General features: G+C 34.3%; 2 protein-coding genes across 3 annotated transcripts in view; both read left to right on the top strand.

Annotated features, from left to right (window-relative positions):
• Positions 1-19,012, top strand: part of LOC120353648 — a 516,732-nt gene that overhangs the window by 92,460 nt on the left and 405,260 nt on the right. The window lies entirely within an intron of this gene.
• The window catches only part of LOC111053713, a 431,544-nt gene that overhangs the window by 34,614 nt on the left and 377,918 nt on the right, over positions 1-19,012 (top strand). For both annotated transcript variants that reach the window (XM_039437697.1, XM_039437698.1), the window contains one exon: positions 11,459-11,520. The gene's annotated coding sequence lies outside the window, so the exon portion shown is untranslated. The remainder of the gene's footprint in view (positions 1-11,458; positions 11,521-19,012) is intronic.

Genomic DNA, 19,012 nt, shown 5'->3' with positions numbered 1-19,012 from the left:
AATTCTGTATAGGCCACATATTATTGCTGGCCAGCGAATGACCACCCATCCAATGAAAGCATTAATCGCTCGTCTTCTATTCAACTGAGTCAAGAGATACGTCACAGTCTCACAGACCTGAACTTTAGATAAAACTTCCCTTAGTATTTTTCAGATATTTTCCCTGTCATAATAAATACATAACTCTTTATGTTCTAGTCTATTTCTAGACTATTTACACTTCTCAATTGAATACAAAGTATTTCTAAATAGATTACTCTATTATGAAATTTTATTACAACATTCTATGAGTTTCTTAATAGATTTGTCGTAAAAGTTCTTCTACTGAAGGTTTGCAGCCATTTATGTCAATTCTCCCAATAAATTGTGTAGAATAGTTGCATTCGCAGCTTACCATAGAAGCACGTGATTGAGACGTTGGCCTTCATCAAGGTAGTTACAGATCAACCGTAACCTTGGATTGGTTCTTTCTTCTTCAAAACTACTACTACTACTCATCCACACAACTATAACGATACTTCACACTCCATTCACTGCTACAATTTCTCAATCAATTTTACCGTTGGTTATGATTTTCTGCATTCACGGAGTGAGACTAGTAACTACTCTAGTTAATTTGAAGTTACTATGTACAGTAATCTATGAAGATTTTAAACACTTGAGAAATCTTATTGTTTTCTTTGTCTAGAGAAAATAACGATCATAATATTATTGTACTGTATACAGTAGTGTTTTGTCAAGAATTTTCAAAAGCTATGTTTTGTTCTTTGCTTCTAAAATTTGCAGTTGGAGCAACCCATTCTTGAAATCCTTATGAGCTATTTGGTGAAAGTGAAGAGGATTAAAGTGAAGATAGATTCTATTTTTCTATGCTAATAGTTTCCACAAAGAGTTTTCCCCTCTTCACACGCTTATCTTGTATCAATAAATGAATCAACTCTTATGAATTTAACTTTCTGTGTTGTTGTGGTATAATCCATATTGAATGAAAACTTTTTCATATTATTCATTCAGCTCTGTTGGTTTCTTAGTTACTGATTTTCTCTTCATTGGATGTTGTTCTTATGACCATATTTGGAAAACTTGGGTGTGTCCATTTTCGGCCAATGACAGTAGAGCTCAACCTTCATTTGTCAACAGCTAATGGCTTCACCCTGCTGAATGCTCCAGCTTTCAGTTCTCTAGAGATTGATAATGTTATGTTGTAACAACTGAAACTAGTATTCAAAGTAGTACTAGTACAAATTTGTTATTTATTTATTTATTTATTCAATGATACATAGAACACAATTCATTAAAATGTTATGATAAAGTAGTGGTTTTGACAATTGGTTCAACAACCTAACCTAAGTCGTTTTCATTGCTATGCGTTTATATTTAAAATTAAGTGAATAGTAACATTGAGAGAGCATGCAAAAGAGAAAGAATATAGACCTGTGTAGTTCTTTTATGAAATGACTAATAACTCCTAATTATCCAAAGAATTCTGAATTACCGAAGAGAAAAGTATTCAATCTAATTTTTTTAGGCTAATTTCACATAATCAACAATCGATTATAAAGACTAATTGATACGGTATACTTTCGTCACATCTTTATTTCGACTACTCATAAATGTGCATCTATTATGGGACATCTTGTAAGCTAACCACTGAAACAGATTAGACCGTTGTAACCTACGCACATCCTGTCAATTTGGCTCTTCATTTACTTCTCAATAAAGGATTCAACATGACAGGCATATGCGCGCGCACATCTTACTCGAATAATAATAAGCATATTTATCAGCTTATTGCTTGAGATGCCGGCCAACTTTCAAAGCTCACTTACAGCTCCTCTTATTTATAATACGTTTAGTTAATAGTTATACGAGTCAACTTTAACATCACAATTATTATTCTTGAAAAGTAGCCTACAAAGCTTTTGGTTCTGTGTTGAACTTTGCCTGACTTATTCAGTAATAACAAATGTGGAATACAAGTTAAATAAACAAGTTGAGTTCGCTACAACTGAACGATCTGATAAAATAAGTACCTAAGTTATCAATTATTGGTTCCGAGAGATGAAACTTAGAAAGGATTGTTACAATATATGAAATATTTTAGAGAGATTTATTTATAAGTATTCCTAAAATTCAAAGATGAAACTGATAATACGAATAATTATGCTATTCATAGTACTTCGGTACTTGAATAACATTACTGCAGTACTTTAATGCAAAAATTAAAAAATATTGATGAAAATGGAAATTTGTATTAACTTGTTAAATAGTTCTTCACATTTGAATTTGAAAATATTGTACTCAATCGATCCTTGTGTACTATTTTGAACTTATGTACAAATTTGTTCATTTCAGGAGTTGTATTCTGTAGATAAAATAATTATCAAGAAACAAATAACTCTTCCATCAATTGACAACATCGAGAAAACTGTTGATATTCAAAATTAATTTTAGTATGAAACCAATAGGCGAATATTTGTCATTCAGAGAAGTTTCGCTCGTTGTAAACTTGACTTGTCTTGCGAAGTGAATAATTAGTGGAGAGGGCGAATTTTCGGAAGGATCGATAAGCGATTGTACGTTGCCAGGTGTTTGGAAGGCGAACGAGCTTATAAGTATCTATTACAAAGAGCCCCCCACTGCATTGCACCAAAAACTCCGACGAAAAGGCTGTGCAAACTACACACCACCGCTACTTCGATAAGCTGCTTTTTGTGATTGTTGTTCACTTTTTCACTCGAAATAATTAATTAGTTATTCACTTTTTTGCGGAAGTATTTGTTGACTCCGAATCATTACATCTGAATCATTACAAAATAGTATCATCTCAAATGTGTGATTCGAGTCATTTTATCTTCATCATTATAAAATATGAGCATTACATCTTATATGATCATTACATCTAAAGGTGTGTACAGATATACGCGCCGCGGAATGAGCAATTCACTTTTAATCAGTTGACTATATCTGTATTTTTACAGAAACGGTATAAGATATAGATATAAAAAGCTTGGCATCAGCTGATTGAAAGTGAATTGCTCATGTTCGCGGCGCGTAAATCTTTACGCACCTTTATAATTATGTTCAATTCTGTCGACGTATTTATTTATTTATTTTTTTAGATGTGATTTTTCACATCTCGTATGTGATGGAATTAGATTATGTTTGTTTCGAATTGGATTATAATATGTTTCCTATCGAAATGGAATGTGCAAATTAGCTTAAATACCTTTCACAAAAAGTGGAGAGATTATAATCACAATTTTGTTTCGAATTGGATTATAATATGTTTCCTATCGAAATGGAATGTAAAAATCAACTCAAATACCTTTCACAAAAAGTGGAGAGATCATAATCACAATATGATTTTTTTCCTGAATCAATCTCAAAAATGACGAGATTGAATGTTGAGAATCAAATAATCGAATTTCCAATAAACTCCCTCTTCGTGGAATCGTGCTGATCCCTTTCCGCGAATTCATCGACAATGCAAATTTCCCCACTCAACTATCAGCTTATGATCAACAATTCCCGACATAATCCTTTCATATCAGATTACAGTGGAGGGATTAAACGACTCAATTGGATGCGAAATTAGTTGCCATCTCAATGGATGCCAAGTGAGATTATAAGATCCTCAATGCGCGCATTTAACAGCACTCTGTCTCTGTTCTGTACAGTCTGCGTACGCAACGTAACAAGCTGGTAACAATTCGCTCGGCACCACAGTGACAATGAATCAAACAATAATAGGAAGATAATTACACTGAGTATGTCGGGGGAGGGGGGGGAGGGTGTTTGAGCCAACTTGCATGTTCATGTATTTCAATAGCAGAGATTCACGCCAATTGAATTCCATTGCGCTTCTGTACTCTGTGCTCTGCATTTGTAGTGATGGAAATTAATATCATAGATTCCAGCTTTTGAACAGAGGACAGGAGATGTAGCATTAATTCGATGCGCAATTATCTCAGTGCCAAGTTCATTTTGTTAACACTCACAGACACACAGACACTAAACCGCTTCACTGATAAGAGTGGTGTGGATTATATTATATCGAGGCTAAATTTGCTTTAGATCTCAATCACGTGATGTTCGTTGATTACATGTTTGATTTAATTTGTCATGTTAGCTGTTGGTTTTGTAAAAACGCGATGCTAAAATCGGTTTATTTGTCCAGTGAGGTTATTGAACGGATTAACCTCTAGTAACCTATCTAATCCGTTCGACCCACTAAGGGTTGAATAACCGTTTTAATTTGCAGTCTCCATGTAATAAGTTACGAGATTTTGTTGTTGAGCTTTTAGAACAAAGTTGAAAAACGTTTTTATGATAATTTGATAAAAGTTTCATTTAAAATTCAATTCTAGCTTTGATTTCTTTAATATGAGACACCGGAAATAGGATGAGACAAAATTAACTGTTATGGATTACTGTAGATATTACTGATTAATAACATTTCTTAATCGAATGCCATTGGTCATTCCGATCAATACTCTTTTCGAATGCAATGTTTTTATACAAAATACTCATTATAAATTTCATTTTGGAATTCTATTTTACTTTGAGGCACTTTTTATGTCATGATTTTACCATGTGATGTAATATGATTGTAAATAGTGAATAATTGTATGAGTGTATGATTGTAATAGAACACACTATACTTGACCCGTGCGGTTAAATTGTAATACAGTAGTTTTACTGTGTAGGATCACCATAGTCTGTCCAATTCCACCAAAATACTCTGTAGCACCGTCGATTGTGCAGTTCAGACTAGACTTAGACTTAAGAATCTCAATAGATAGACTCAAAATAGACTAAAGTCTTAATAGACAATGAAAGATTGCTGTGTCGCAACTCGCAATAAGTGCTATCGTTCCATCACATCTTTTAGACTAAATATTTATGTTGAAAAGTGGAAAGTGAATGAATAATCCATAGCCTGGTCTCAAGTGTGTAATCATTTGTCGAGTATTTATGTGACAGTTTTGTCAAAAGTCGAGCCTGACTGACAAATTAGTCAGATGCCCCATTTTGTAAGTGTTTCTAATTGAGCTGTTTGAATTTGTGGCCATGCGAGAAAGTGATCGAATCAAGTTCTCTGTGGGTATTTATAATAAATGAAGTTGGACCGTTGCCTAAAATGTAGAGTATTCTCATTCAACGGCACCTTGGCTGGTAGAGTTTTAGTTGAACTCCAATACTGGAACGCCCCAACCACAATTCCTATCGTCTCTTGTATTTTTATAACTCATTCAAACTTATAACAAGTTGTTGCGTCGCTCGCTAGTTTCCATTCATTAATACAAAAATATACACTTTGTTTCCACAATTATTTGTTCACTATTTTTGCTTTTCCACCCAATTTTATTCGACGAGTAGTAGTCCGGGCGCAAATGTCATGAATAAGGCACTCCGTGGTCATTTTTGGGTAACAGCCGTTGAAGAAGTCTTAATTTCTTCGTTAGGTCTAGCATAATAAGATCGTGATGATGATAAGTCTAAATCACAGGCAAACACCTCGGAAACAAGATGGCCGCCAAAATTTTCAGGGTTTTGCTATATCGCTTTTATTTCAATCACTGTTCAACATATTCAACCGTTTTTAAACGTAAATATTTTTCAAATCTTCCCCTACAATTTTTGTTTCATAAAATTTTCCTCTAAACGTTTTTTCTAAATTTGTTCAAATTTTATTCCATTATAACTTTTTTTTTGTGGAATAGGTACAGAGAAATTTCAAATCTATGAAATTTAGAGCGTTCTTTCAACTTTGAAACAATATATCTTCATGCGCTGTACGTCGAAAAATGAGTTCGCTAGGGCCCTCCAAAGAAAACCCTGCATGATTTCTGGTGCGTTTTTCCCTATGCATGAGGTACCTAACTAGCTAGAACTATAAAATCGTTTTTTTCATTACTACTTTAAGATAGAGACTTCAAATGGTCTCAATCTCTTCGTTACAAGACGAATAAGAATATTGTTGATGGAAACAACGAAAATATTCGACTTCATTGAAAAATACAAGATGGCGGTCATTATTGACAGAAACTTTCATAACGCTTGCTATGCAGTTATTGTGAGTGATATCGGATTGGTTTTACCACCAAAGTGTTCAGAATTAACCAAAATATGATGTACAAGAGAATCGACTCATTTCGACCACTCTTTTCGTGATTTATTCAACTTCAAAAACTTGAAACATACATTTTTCGGGGACAATATTTCACTTTCCACCCGGTAAATGAATTTCACTTTCCACCCATTATAGAAGTTTTCTCTGGTTGTATCTTGAATATTTTTGTCTTTCTGAACAACTCGAAACTATGATACTTCATAGTTGACAGTATACTTCTGATAATACCTTCTTTATTACAACTGACATTTTGAGCAATCAAACAATCATTTTTTATCTACTTTAATTCTCTTTCCTTATTCGTCATATCGAACTGCAACAAGGAATCAGCGCTCCTGCTGTTTATAATACGTCAAAATCATTGTCATTCGTTGGAACAATCTTCAAATAAAAGTTAATTCTTGGTAAAACTCAAAAGAGTTGGTAAACTCTAAAAGTTGAAACTCAACTAAAAGTAATTTTTGGTCATTTTCGGTAAATATAATAACTTTCTCAAAAATTGATATTTTCAGAACATTTTTGTTTAATTCAATCAACAATACCAAGAAGAATTTATTCTCTAAATCTCATGAATTCATCTTTTACTGAATTTAAAATGTACTGTCCCAAAAATTTAAACTTTAGGCGCTCATATCTCAAAAATTAATAATAGGAAAAAATGTTTTCCTGAGAAAACGTTTTCATTTTGATAGCTTGATGATATTACAAATCGAAAAACTTTGAAAAATATCATCAGTAGAAAGTTTATTTTTAGCCTTCGCACAGCCTTAAGGATCGCAGCCTAAAAGATCTAAACTTGAGAATAATCACATTAAATACTAACCATTCGCACCAGATAATGTTCTACTAGGTTGTTATTTTACTTTTATACGGACAAATATCTCATGATTTTAACTTCTTCAAGGAGAATTACAGCTTCGTTTCTATTTGAATTTAAGTTTATGAGTTCCATGAAGTTGAACCTACTTTATATTGTGCCTGTATTAAAATAGTGTTACATATCAATCTCTGTATATTATTTGTAATTCATTACGTGTAATGGGGGAATGAGCGAAAAATAGCAGCCTAGAGATCCCCGGATCAAACCTGCCCCAAACGTTTTTGACTAGTTCACTCCCGAGTTATCTGATGGGTACGTTAAGTCGTCGTTCCCGGCTGAAGTATGACAGTCGTAAGGTCCAGACGGCTTAAATGATATATTTAGGCGAGGTGGAACTTCCGTCAGGGACATCCCACCAATATAAGCTATACGAATATTATTATTATTAAGAGAAAAATACCTGTTTTAATCACTGTATAGCAAAAATAGTAATAATAATTATTATTACTCAACAATTCCTACTATACAATTGTTGAACAAATCTACAACACTATTCGTGATTGTTTGAACTCATAGGAATTCAATCAACCTTCAGGACATTGTCTATTTATATCTAATGGAAAGACACGTCCTAACTAATTCTCGAGGAAACATTAAGCTTTGTTGATTGCTTCACTTTAATTGAGAAGAAAGTTTTAAAACCTTACAGAAACACAGCTTCGGCTTTGTAGCAATAACAGAAACGGCAAGATGAGAGCGTAGTGGCACATTTTCGCAAAGCAAATTAAACTTGGCGAGATAATTTGTTGCCTAATCTGTGTCTTTTTGGAGGGGGACTTGTGGGGGGGGAGGTAAGGGAGAAAGAGTCAAAGTGAAAGTCGGCAATCTGGTATTCCGACGCATTTCAAGGACCGAGCGTGATGAGCAAACAGCAAAAGGAATTTCTGCACCCCTTTATCTCATCTTCTTCCTTTCTTCATCATTCGTTTTTCCAATCTCTTTCTTGATTCAATTTTCTCATTGCTTTCTTACTACAGTGCATGATTGTATATTTTTATTTCCTATCTTCGTCGTTTGAATCCTCATCTTCAGCTTTTACTGCAAGCTCTTTTAATGTTATTTACCCATTTTGTGTATCCTCTACGTTACTGCATTCATTCCAATCCGTAGCTACATTTGATATATTTCATTTTAGATGTATTTTATACAGCAAGCACTTGTTTTCTATTTCGTACAGACTATTCTCAAATTCTTTTTCTTGACAGTCTCATAATTTATACACATTAGTAAATTACCCAACATTCCACTCCAATGGAAATGTCAATATCCATTCAGATCTTCATATAACAATGCTACGTGATTTTTCTCCCCCACAATTGAAAAGATCACACATATTCAACCTCAATACTGTTTGTTTCTAACATGACATACATAGAAGCTGTGCCATGTCTAAAGACAAATCCCCACATACCAGTATCATATTCAGTAATCGGTACAGTAAAAATATAATTTCAATAATCTCTAATGGGACTAACCATTGAACCCTGCCGAGCGAGCATGAATAGTGCTATTAGAACTTATGGGAATATGTTCCCTTATGCTATCCAATAACAATAGAACACATCAACAAATACTCGAATCGATGAGTGAGTAAGAAATCCAAGCGAATAGAAGAAATTCAAGCGATACCACAGGCTACACTTGAGAGTTGAATAGATAACTAACTTACCACAACGTCTACAAGAGTCCATGAACAAAAAATCTGGTGTGGCGCTCTCACACAACTTTCCTTGCCGTTATGAAAATTGATCAACTGACGCTATTGTTCCCGCGCATCTCAAGTCTACTTTTCTAAGATCTGAGCCAGCTGGTGACAGGACAATAGCGCTGCAGACACACGAAGTCTGCTATCCCTTCATAGTGAATGATTTAATAGAATCAACAGTTGCCAAGAGTTTGCAATTGAATATTCTTATTTTCTCGAATTTCGAGCTTATTTTCAATTTTAGGTGAAATGTTACTGAACATTAATTGTAGAGATCTTCATGCTCAATCTTTTCGACTTGAAATTTTTCGTTTAAATTTTATCTGAAGCCTGATAATTGGAAATCTAAAATCAAACTTTGCATAGATGGTGCAGTGCTCCTGAAATTTTTACAGATATGAGACTTGTGGCAGTTGATAGAGCTTATCAATGACTTTTCTAGGTATGAATTTGATCAAAATCGTTGAAGCCGTTTTCGAGAAAATCGCGAAAACCCCTGTTTTTGACAACATTTTCGCTATTTTAGCCGCCATCTTGAAGTGCATTTGATCGAAAATGTTCGTGTCGGATCCTTATAGTGTAAGGACCTTAAGTTCCAAATTTCAAGTCATTCCGTTAATTGGGAGATGAGATATCGTGTACACAGACGCACATACACTCATACACACACACACACACACCACACACACACACACACAACACACACACACACACACACACCACACACACACACACACACACACACACACACACATACAGACCAATACCCAAAAACCACTTTTTTGGACTCAGAGGATCTTGAAACGTATAGAAATTTAGAAATTGGGTTACCTTAATTTTTTTTTGGATAGCAATACTTTCCTTACCTTAATATGTTAATAGGGCAAGGAAAGTAAAACGGATGCCAGTTTACAGATGTTATTTCTTTTACAGTTTTTATCTCTCAATTATTTTATTACTTTATTGCCCAACTCCGTATATTTATCGTTTTTCGTATTCAGTTTACTTTCAATAGTAAGTTTCAAGTTGACATTATCGGTAGTCTAACTTATCAGTAGTTGGCTTTCAGTAGCCTAGATTATAGTAAGTTGTATATGAATGAAGCACTTTTCCTCACTACAATCATTGAGGAAGTAAATTAATATTACTTATTTTGTCTGTGCTACAACCCACGCTTAGGTTAGTCGCTTATTGAGACGCGACGGGAATCGAGTCTGCTGGATGAGTTAATATCATAATATTACAAAATGTTCACACGTGCTAGCTCCATCTCATTGAATCTGTCTCCGACTCTGTGAATATTATAATATGGTCTTATGATATTAATTGATCTAGTAGACTCGGATCACGTCGTGTCACGTCATGCGACTATAGTGAGGTCCACGTTATAATGACAGTATTTGATCAACTTTGGTTTTGCTATCCTTGTCCATCATTCGACAAAGCCGGTGGTACTATCCTTTTCTAGGTCCACAACGATGCCAAGTATGTTTTTGACAGTGTAGAAATATAACTAATTAATGCAGAGAATCGGCATCGCTATTCTCCTATCTTTATCCACTGTCATTATAACGTGGACCTCACTATAGTCTCTCACACGTTTAATTCAATTCAGCCTATCTGTAATCCAACTAAACAATTTATTATCACTCTTCTACAAGCTGTTTTGGTTTAGATATTTTTAATCTGCAGGATCATTACTCTGTTATTCAGTGAGTAACCAAGGTTGTAGTGGCTGTACACGAATAAATCAGAGCACTGCATTCTGTCAGCCGAGGCACGTTCATGGTCCCAGTAGACGCCTTTTCTGAAAGAGCGCGTTCAAAAGGGAAGCTGGAAAAACGTAAAAGGACCAAAGAGAGAAGAAATTAGGATGAGTGGATGGGAATCCGGAAGAAGGCACATTAGTGTAGATGAGAGGGTGCTGGGTGCTAGTGGTATATTGTTATAAAGATAGTCGCTCCCCTCTGTCCGTCCCGCTCTCAGAAAGCAGAATCCAGTTATCCTGTGTGACTTATTCAAACCGCAGCTCTTCCGCCACCGCGTCCAATGAATATAATACGCTAATATGCCTCCAGGAATTTTCCGCTTTTCTATGGCCAATTTCAACTTTGAAGTACGCGTTTCATTTATTTTTCCAGCCAACGTTCGCGGTTATTTTGTCGTTGCTGCTACTTCTATGTAATATTATGTAATCTGGAGCTGAGTGAGGAGTATTGTTGGAGTGATTTTGTGATGAAACCCTCGTTTATGTTGTAAATCATCATGCTGCAAACAAAGATTATGTGTGGAAATACGTACCTACGTTTATAAAAATAGCAAATAGCTCCATGAGAAATATGCCAACAAATTCTGGTAAATTTGGAAAATTTTCATTGCGGAATAATATAATTAATTCCTTTGAATCAGAGAATGATATTCCATATTTCTGCTGTGATAAAAATCTGATGTAACGAATCTTCCCTTATTACAGTTAGATCTTCCATCATCAGATAACTATCAAAACTAAGCTTTGTTATAATAATTATTAATGTTGATTTGCCAGTATTTACCTAATGTGCTTTATATTGCATTTTGCGTGTTCTTATGGTAGTCGATATTCTGAGATTTGCAGTGGTAAATTACTGCTTGAAACGCTATTCTGACTGAAGTTTTAGTAGGCCTAGCCTTCTTCAAAGCGAAATTTTCAATAATTTGTATTATTTTTTTGTTGCTAAATATGTTGTTTTTGTTGCAGATGTGGATTACTAAATCGAGTCATTGAATGGTGCTTCACCTTCAAGTCATCATGCACTTCAGGTAAACATTAATTATCCTTTTAGCATGTTATTTATCTCTCACAATATTCGAATAGCCCATGTATGTAATCAATACCTACATGGAAAATAATATTCGATGTACGAATTGTTATGTGATTATGGATGATACTTGACCTATCATCATGATGATATTGACTATATGCTTACTTTAATCGGATGATGCGTTCTCTTATTTGCTACTCGACACTTCATTCATGAGGGACCGAGGGACCAGCTGCAGTTGTCGTGGAGTTGGTGAGGAGGAGCGACAAGAACGCTATCTTAGGCGAGTGAAGCGAGACTTCTCAACAAGACACATTGGCGCTAACACCGACAAGCCGATTTATATCAATGAATGTTTGTCACCAGCTAGGAGAAAGCTGTTCTCGTTGGCGAGAGAGGCACACAGGGAGAAGCAGTTCAAATTTCTTTGGGTGAAGGACGGAAAAATTCTTATGAGAAGGGAGGAGGGAAAGCCAGTTATTGAATTAAAATAAGTAGAACAATTGAACAGTTTTTGCGCTCGAGGCTCACAAGTGCCAGTTAAAAAAGGTGGTGATAATGGTTGCGAATAATGGAAAATGTATTAGTTTTGTTTTTATTTTGTTTGGGAGATCAATGCGTAGATCGTGGACTATCGATCGAGTCTATTTATCTGTTATCATCAACTTATAATGAATGATTTCGATGAACTATGAGGATGTTTTAAGAAGTGATGAGTTTTCGACGGAGGAGATAAATGATTATTTGAACTATGATTTGAAATCAAATCAAATCAAAAATCATTTATTCTTCAAAAAACAAATTTACAGTATAAAATACAACACTTTCACAAAACTTGTCTAACCTAATCCTTATATGACAATTTACAAGACACATTGAGAAGAAAAAATCCCTGCAAAGGTTTAACCTGAGCGCAGGAATGAGTCGCTATAAATAACATAATAACAATATCGAGGGAAACAGGATGTTGAAAAACTACTCTATAGAATGAAAGAAATTAATATTAAATATACAGACAGTTAAAGTTAATTGCAATAATTCGTGAAAATAGAAATGTACAAAATATAAATTACAAATATTGAACAGCAGCACAACTCATGATTATAAAATTATGATAATCATAGCATATAATTTATGTAAACAGTATCCACTATGCTTAGCATATTGAAATTTATATACAATATAAAAAGAAATGGAAAATCACGTAGTTTAATTCATGAATCAGTTCAAAAATCATTGAAAATAAGAGGGAAAGGTATTCACTACAAAAGAATACATTATTCAATAGTTACAAAAAAATTACAAAAATCAATTAATGAAAACAATCCTGCTAATTATTTCAACCTTTTCCATATGAATATTCGAAGTGTTTTTAAAATTTTTAATGAGTTTATAGTGTGTATTAACGGTTGTAAATTAACATTTGAAGTAATAGTACTGACGGAAACCTGGTACTCCGGAGATAAATCTATTGATTTTTATATAGAGGGCTATAATCTGTTTAATATTCCCAGCAAACTGAACAAATGTGATAGCCTATGTATGTATATTAGCAAAAAGTATAGTTTCACTGTGATTGATTGTGAATTAATTGAAGCTAGCACTGTAAGTGTAATCATCGAATTAGAGAACGCCTTAAGCTTACAGGTGATTGCGGTCTATATAGATCGCCTAATAGCAATGTTGATAACTTTATCGCAAACTTGAATGATTACCTCAACACTCTGCCAATAAACCGGAACATTGTTTTTGTGGGTGATATCAATATATTGACCTGTCGAATATTGACCGTTATTCACTTCAGTATCTGAATGTTATGTGTGGGAATGGATTCAGATCTTTTATAAACAAACCGACTAGAATAGTAGATAATAGACATTCTTGTATAGACCATATATTTTTCAAGGACACCTGTAATACAATAAAACCAAAAATTGCCAATATTTTGAAAATGAATATAACAGACCATTTTGCAATTACACTACACATGAATATAACTGTTCCTTTGGCTCACACACCAGCTGCTCAAAATAATAAAATAACTAAAACAAATTTTAATAAACATAATTCATATTTACAGAATAAAAAATGGGAATTTATTAATGCTTACTGTGATGAAGATAATGATAATTCAATAGATACTATGGTTGACATATTATTTATTGATAAATTAACCAATTACATGAAACTTTCCTCAGTAGAGATAACACTTAAACATAAGAAAAGACAATTGAAGCCTTGGATAACACAAGGGTTGATAGAGTCTATCAATAGAAGAGACAGAATAGCCAAACATTTGAAAAAAGAGCCATTAAATTTGGATTTGAAAAATGAGTACAGAGCCTACAGAAACTTACTGAATTCCTTAATAAATCTTACTAAAGACGAATATTACAGAACGAGAATAGGTGAATGTGGAAACAATGCAAAAATTTATGGTCGTATATTAATGAACTCATGGATAAGGAAGGGAATGATATAGATGATATAAAATTAACTGCACATGAATTGAATGAGTACTATGTAAATGTAGGGAAAAATTATGCCAAGAAAATACCTAGATATAATGATGAATCCTCGTTCAAATTTCAGTATAAGAAAAATAACTTTAGTCTCAATAATTCGTTTTTCCTTAAATCAGTCGATGAAGCAGAAGTGATGAAGGTTATATCAAGTCTAAAAAAAAACAAGTCCGGGAGTTGACGGTATCAGTAGCTCTAACTTGAAACAATAGCAGACTACATTGCATACCCTTTGACTTTAATAATAAATAATTGTTTTAAAAAGGGAATTTTCCCAACATCGTTCAAAGTAGCAAAGATAAAACCATTCTTTAAAGCAGGTGATAGAAACTTGGCAGGAAATTACAGACCAATAAGTTTACTCAGATCCTTATCTAAAATAATGGAAAAATTAATAAAATTCAAGTTGTTAATTTTTTCGATTCATACAGAATAATAGAAGATCTTCAAATTGGCTTCCAAAAAAACAAAAATACCGATGATGCCCTCATACAGTTTTCAAATGCCGTGTCAGATCTTTTGAATAAGGGACAAAAAACTAGCTAAATATGAGGTGTCTCATATTCAATTACTCCGTAAACTGAAAAGAGTTGGGATTAGAGGAACCTCATTAAAATTATTCGAGAGCTACCTCTCAAAAAGGGTGCAAATTTTAACTCTCAATAATGAGAACGACGTTAGTAGGATGCCACTTTCCGGGTACGACCTACCCCAGGGTACAGTACTATCGCCTATTTTATCCCTGGTCTACGTAAATGAAGTACTGAAATTGGAGCTAAATGGTGGGGAGACTTATTCTTTTGCTGATGACACTGTGTTGTTATTTGGAGGCAATACATGGCATAACGTTTATGAAGCCGCCACAAAAGGCTTCTCCACATTAAAGAGATGGCTGGACATAAATTCCCTTAGTCTCAATATAAAAAAACGAAGTAGGCTTCATAGCATTTTCGAGAAACATTACTGGACATGAAATCACAAACTCAGATTACACAGAATTGTCTACTTGAATTGTCTACTCAGATTACACATGAATTGTAATGTTGACAACCATGTAGTATGTGATTGTCCTGAAATTGAGAGAACAAGTCAATTGAAACACCAGGGGTAATAATCGAGGAAGGTTTCAAATGGAAAAGACACATAGATTACTTATGCAATAGATTGGAATTTGTATCATATAAATTCTTTAAATTACGATCAGTATTGAAGGTAACTGTGATGAGAATGTTATACTTTGCTATAGTTCAGTCCATACTGCAATATGGGTTAATAGTTTGGGGAGGTACCTTCAACTCGCACCTCTCAACACTATTTATTATACAGAAAATTTTTCAATTTCAATTTCATTTATTGCCAATTAAAATATTCAAAACATATTACAAAATCTTTATAATATGACATATCATTAAAAATATAAATAAATAAGCATAATTACTCATACATATACTTTAATAAAATTAAAATAAAATATAAAATCTAGGCTTCACCAGAAAAAAGAAAATCTTTGCCCGCTGGTGAAAGTTGCAAAACAGTAAAAGAAAAACATAATATTTCGAAATAATGCAGAAAGTTAAAGTTGAATTAATTCGAAAACAACTGATTTATATTGCACCAAGAATAATTAATAGTATCCCAAACGATCTCATTAATCAACAAATAATAACGAAGTATATTACATTGAAAATAAAAAACTGGATAATCCAAGAAAATTATTTTCATATCAAAATAATATAGCTTCCATTTTGAAGGTCTCTTGCAAAATTTTTTTACATACGGTATTGTTGAAGGATGCGTATGATTAGAATTACATATGTTTAGAAATCCTCGAGTGCAGCATTTATTTTATTTTTATTCATTTTTTCCTCTCTTAGTATTGGGGCGCTACTCCTACTGGCGGACAAGTTCTCACTTATGCCAGTAGATTTCTACCAAGCTTATGCTATTTGAAGTGTTGAATAATAATGTAATGATAATCCTCAATCCATTCAGATTGATTGTGCATTATAGTTCTTACTAGTTAGGAATAGAAGTATTAATGCTATCATGTTTCAATTTATTATTTTTTAGTAAGGAATGTTATTTATTTGAATTGATTGTGGTGAATTGCATTTGTGTTTTATAGTTGAATGTTTGTACCTTCTTTGTGGAGATAAATTTGAATTTGAAAAAAAAATTGAATGAACTCCATTCATTCATTCAAGTGTGTAACTTTACTCATGAGTTCATCGTGAATATATTACTCCTGCAATAAATCTTCTCTTGTAGGCCATTATTCGTAAGAGATGAAATACTCAATCTCAAGTCTTTAACTTTATTCTGTGGCTGTACGAGCTCTCATATTCCAATAAATTGAAAAATTAATGGGTAACATCCACAAGCATAACACGACACAAAAATGAAATAAAACTGAATAGCATAGGACAAACTTTCATGAGCTGAATCCAAAATATATCGTAAAAAATCTCAAACACCTTTCCAGAGAATATAAGGGATTCTCAGTATATATAATATGTACTTTCATGTTCTTAATAATCGAGCATATTGAAATACAGAAGAGGGTAGAGAAGTTCTGGATTAGGTGTGATAGATTTCAATTCATTTCCCAGGTAATATCAATCTTCTATGTTGAAGGTGTTACGATTGTATAAAATACAAGCGTTATTTGAATTTCACATCCATTCCTCTCAGCTCAAGGATCGTTCTTTCTAGCTACGGCGGTGCTAAAGAGAAGCTTAGTGAAGCCCCATTCATTCGCTTCTGAGAATGATCAGCCTTTTATAAAGTTTTTAATCGACAGTCGGCTGTGAAAAACTGTATGAAAATATGGTCGGGTCAAGCGTCAGCTGTGCGTGTGAACTCACCAGAAAAAAACTGAAACCATCACAGCTCTTAATTACTGTTTGCTCTTGCCTGAGAGGAGATTGCCGTGCTTTTTATTCAGCAGACGAGCGGAAGTGAAACCTCCGATGTTTCAATACAAATCCGAATAAATCAATCACCTTCATATGGCGGCTCTCTCACTCTGGCTTATACAGAGGCGGGTGTTCTGTCTTTGTTGTGGTGGTGGCAGGGATGTCTTTCTCCCAGAGGTTTTTAAAATGTGGGTGGGGCGGTTGGGGATGGTCTTTTGAGTTGACGCGTCAGCCGTGGAGTGAGTTCTCTTCCTAATTGAATTTCGACTCCGCTGTCACCCACCGTCCTGAAAACATCAGGCTCTACGTCAGGAGGAGAGCATGGGGGAGTGAGGAAGGGCTGAGTGCTCAAGGGAAAGCTGTGTCCTTTCATGGAAGCCACCAGTCCTCTCTCATCCCCCCTCCAACCCACTCGTGCTCAAAACACAGCTCGAAATCACTTCGTCAGCCAAAGCAGCCGTTTTCTGTCTTCTCCTGCTGCTGCTGCTCCAAAAGTCCAACAACAACACGTCACTCACTCGAAAGAGGAATGAAATAATTTGCGGTGGAAACAAGCCGCAAGCTTCGATGGGGAAGCGGCAAGATGACAGTCTCTTTTGCCATCACTCTGATCAATCTTTACCGACTGGCTTTGTTTGGTGTCAAGTATAGAAGATTTGTAAACTATTTTCATCTAAAATCACTTCACTTGTATCGGCTACTTTATTGAAAACAATATAAAAAATCTGGTGTGGCGCACTCACACAACTTTCCTTGCCGTTATATCACCTAACGCTAGTGTTCCCGCGCATCTCAAGTCTACTATTCAAAGATCTGAGCCAGCTGGTGACAGGACAATAACGCTGGTATACTGACAATAACACGATATCTGCTATCTCAGTTTGCAATAATTGAATAATCACATTTTCTCTAATTCCGAGCTTATTTTCAATTTTAGGTGAAAATCTTACTGGACATTAATTGAAGAGATTTTCATGCTCAATCTTTTCCACTCGGATTTTTTCGTTTAAATTGTATCTGAGACCTGATAATTGGAAATCTAAAATCAAACTTTGCATAGTTTGCAGTTGATATAGATTGTCAATGACTATTCCAGGTATAAATTTGATCAGAATCGTTGGAGCCATTTTCGAGAAAATCGCGAAAAACCCTGTTTTTGACAGCATTTTCGCCATTTCAGCCGCCATCTTGAATTGCATTTGATCGAAATTGTTCGTGTCGGATCCTTATAAGGACCTTAAGTTCCAAATTTCAAGTCATTACGTTAATTGGGAGATGAGATAATTGTCGTGTACACACACACACACACACACACACACACACACACACACACACACACACACACACACACACACACACACAGACCAATACCCAAAAACCACTTTTTTGGACTCAGGGGACCTTGAAACGTATAGAAATTTAGAAATTGGGGTACCTTAATTTTTTTCGGAAAGCAATACTTTCCTTACCTATGGTAATAGGGCAAGGAAAGTAAAAACATTAAGAACCCTTTTATTTAAAACATTTTAAACTTTCAAACAACTAGTTTCGGCTTACTTTGGCCATTTTCAAGTTTAAATCAATCTTCAAATTGAATCAAACTCTAATTAAACTTGAAAACGGCTAAAGTAGACCGAAATTAGTTGTTTGATGTGTTTTAAAGTTTAACTTTTAAATAATAGGGCACTTCATGTTTTTATTAATCTTTTTATCTAGTATGTCCTTTAATCCATATGATCTACTACAACCGTACATCACAAGAATTTTTCGTTTTTTAACGATAAAGGTTTATAATTTCAATGCGAATCTCTGACATCCTCTCCACTTCTCATCAACATTCCGATAAAATCACATAACGGCATTGAACAGGCTACAAAACTACAGAGCAATGCTTTGAGCTTCCTTTCTTGTATAAATTACACAGTATATTATTTATTTTTTTACACTCTCTACTCCTCCCTCTTTAGAATTCAACCCTAAGGAATTTGAATGCAGAAATCCCCAATTAGGTACGTACAGTGCTACTACACGGTTTTTGCAAGAATGCCTCTTC

The sequence above is a fragment of the Nilaparvata lugens genome, chromosome 11 (assembly GCF_014356525.2).
Source record: "Nilaparvata lugens isolate BPH chromosome 11, ASM1435652v1, whole genome shotgun sequence".
Taxonomy (NCBI): Eukaryota; Metazoa; Arthropoda; class Insecta; order Hemiptera; family Delphacidae; genus Nilaparvata; species Nilaparvata lugens.
Note: the sequence above shows the minus strand (reverse complement) of the source record. Positions and strands in the feature narration are given on the sequence as shown.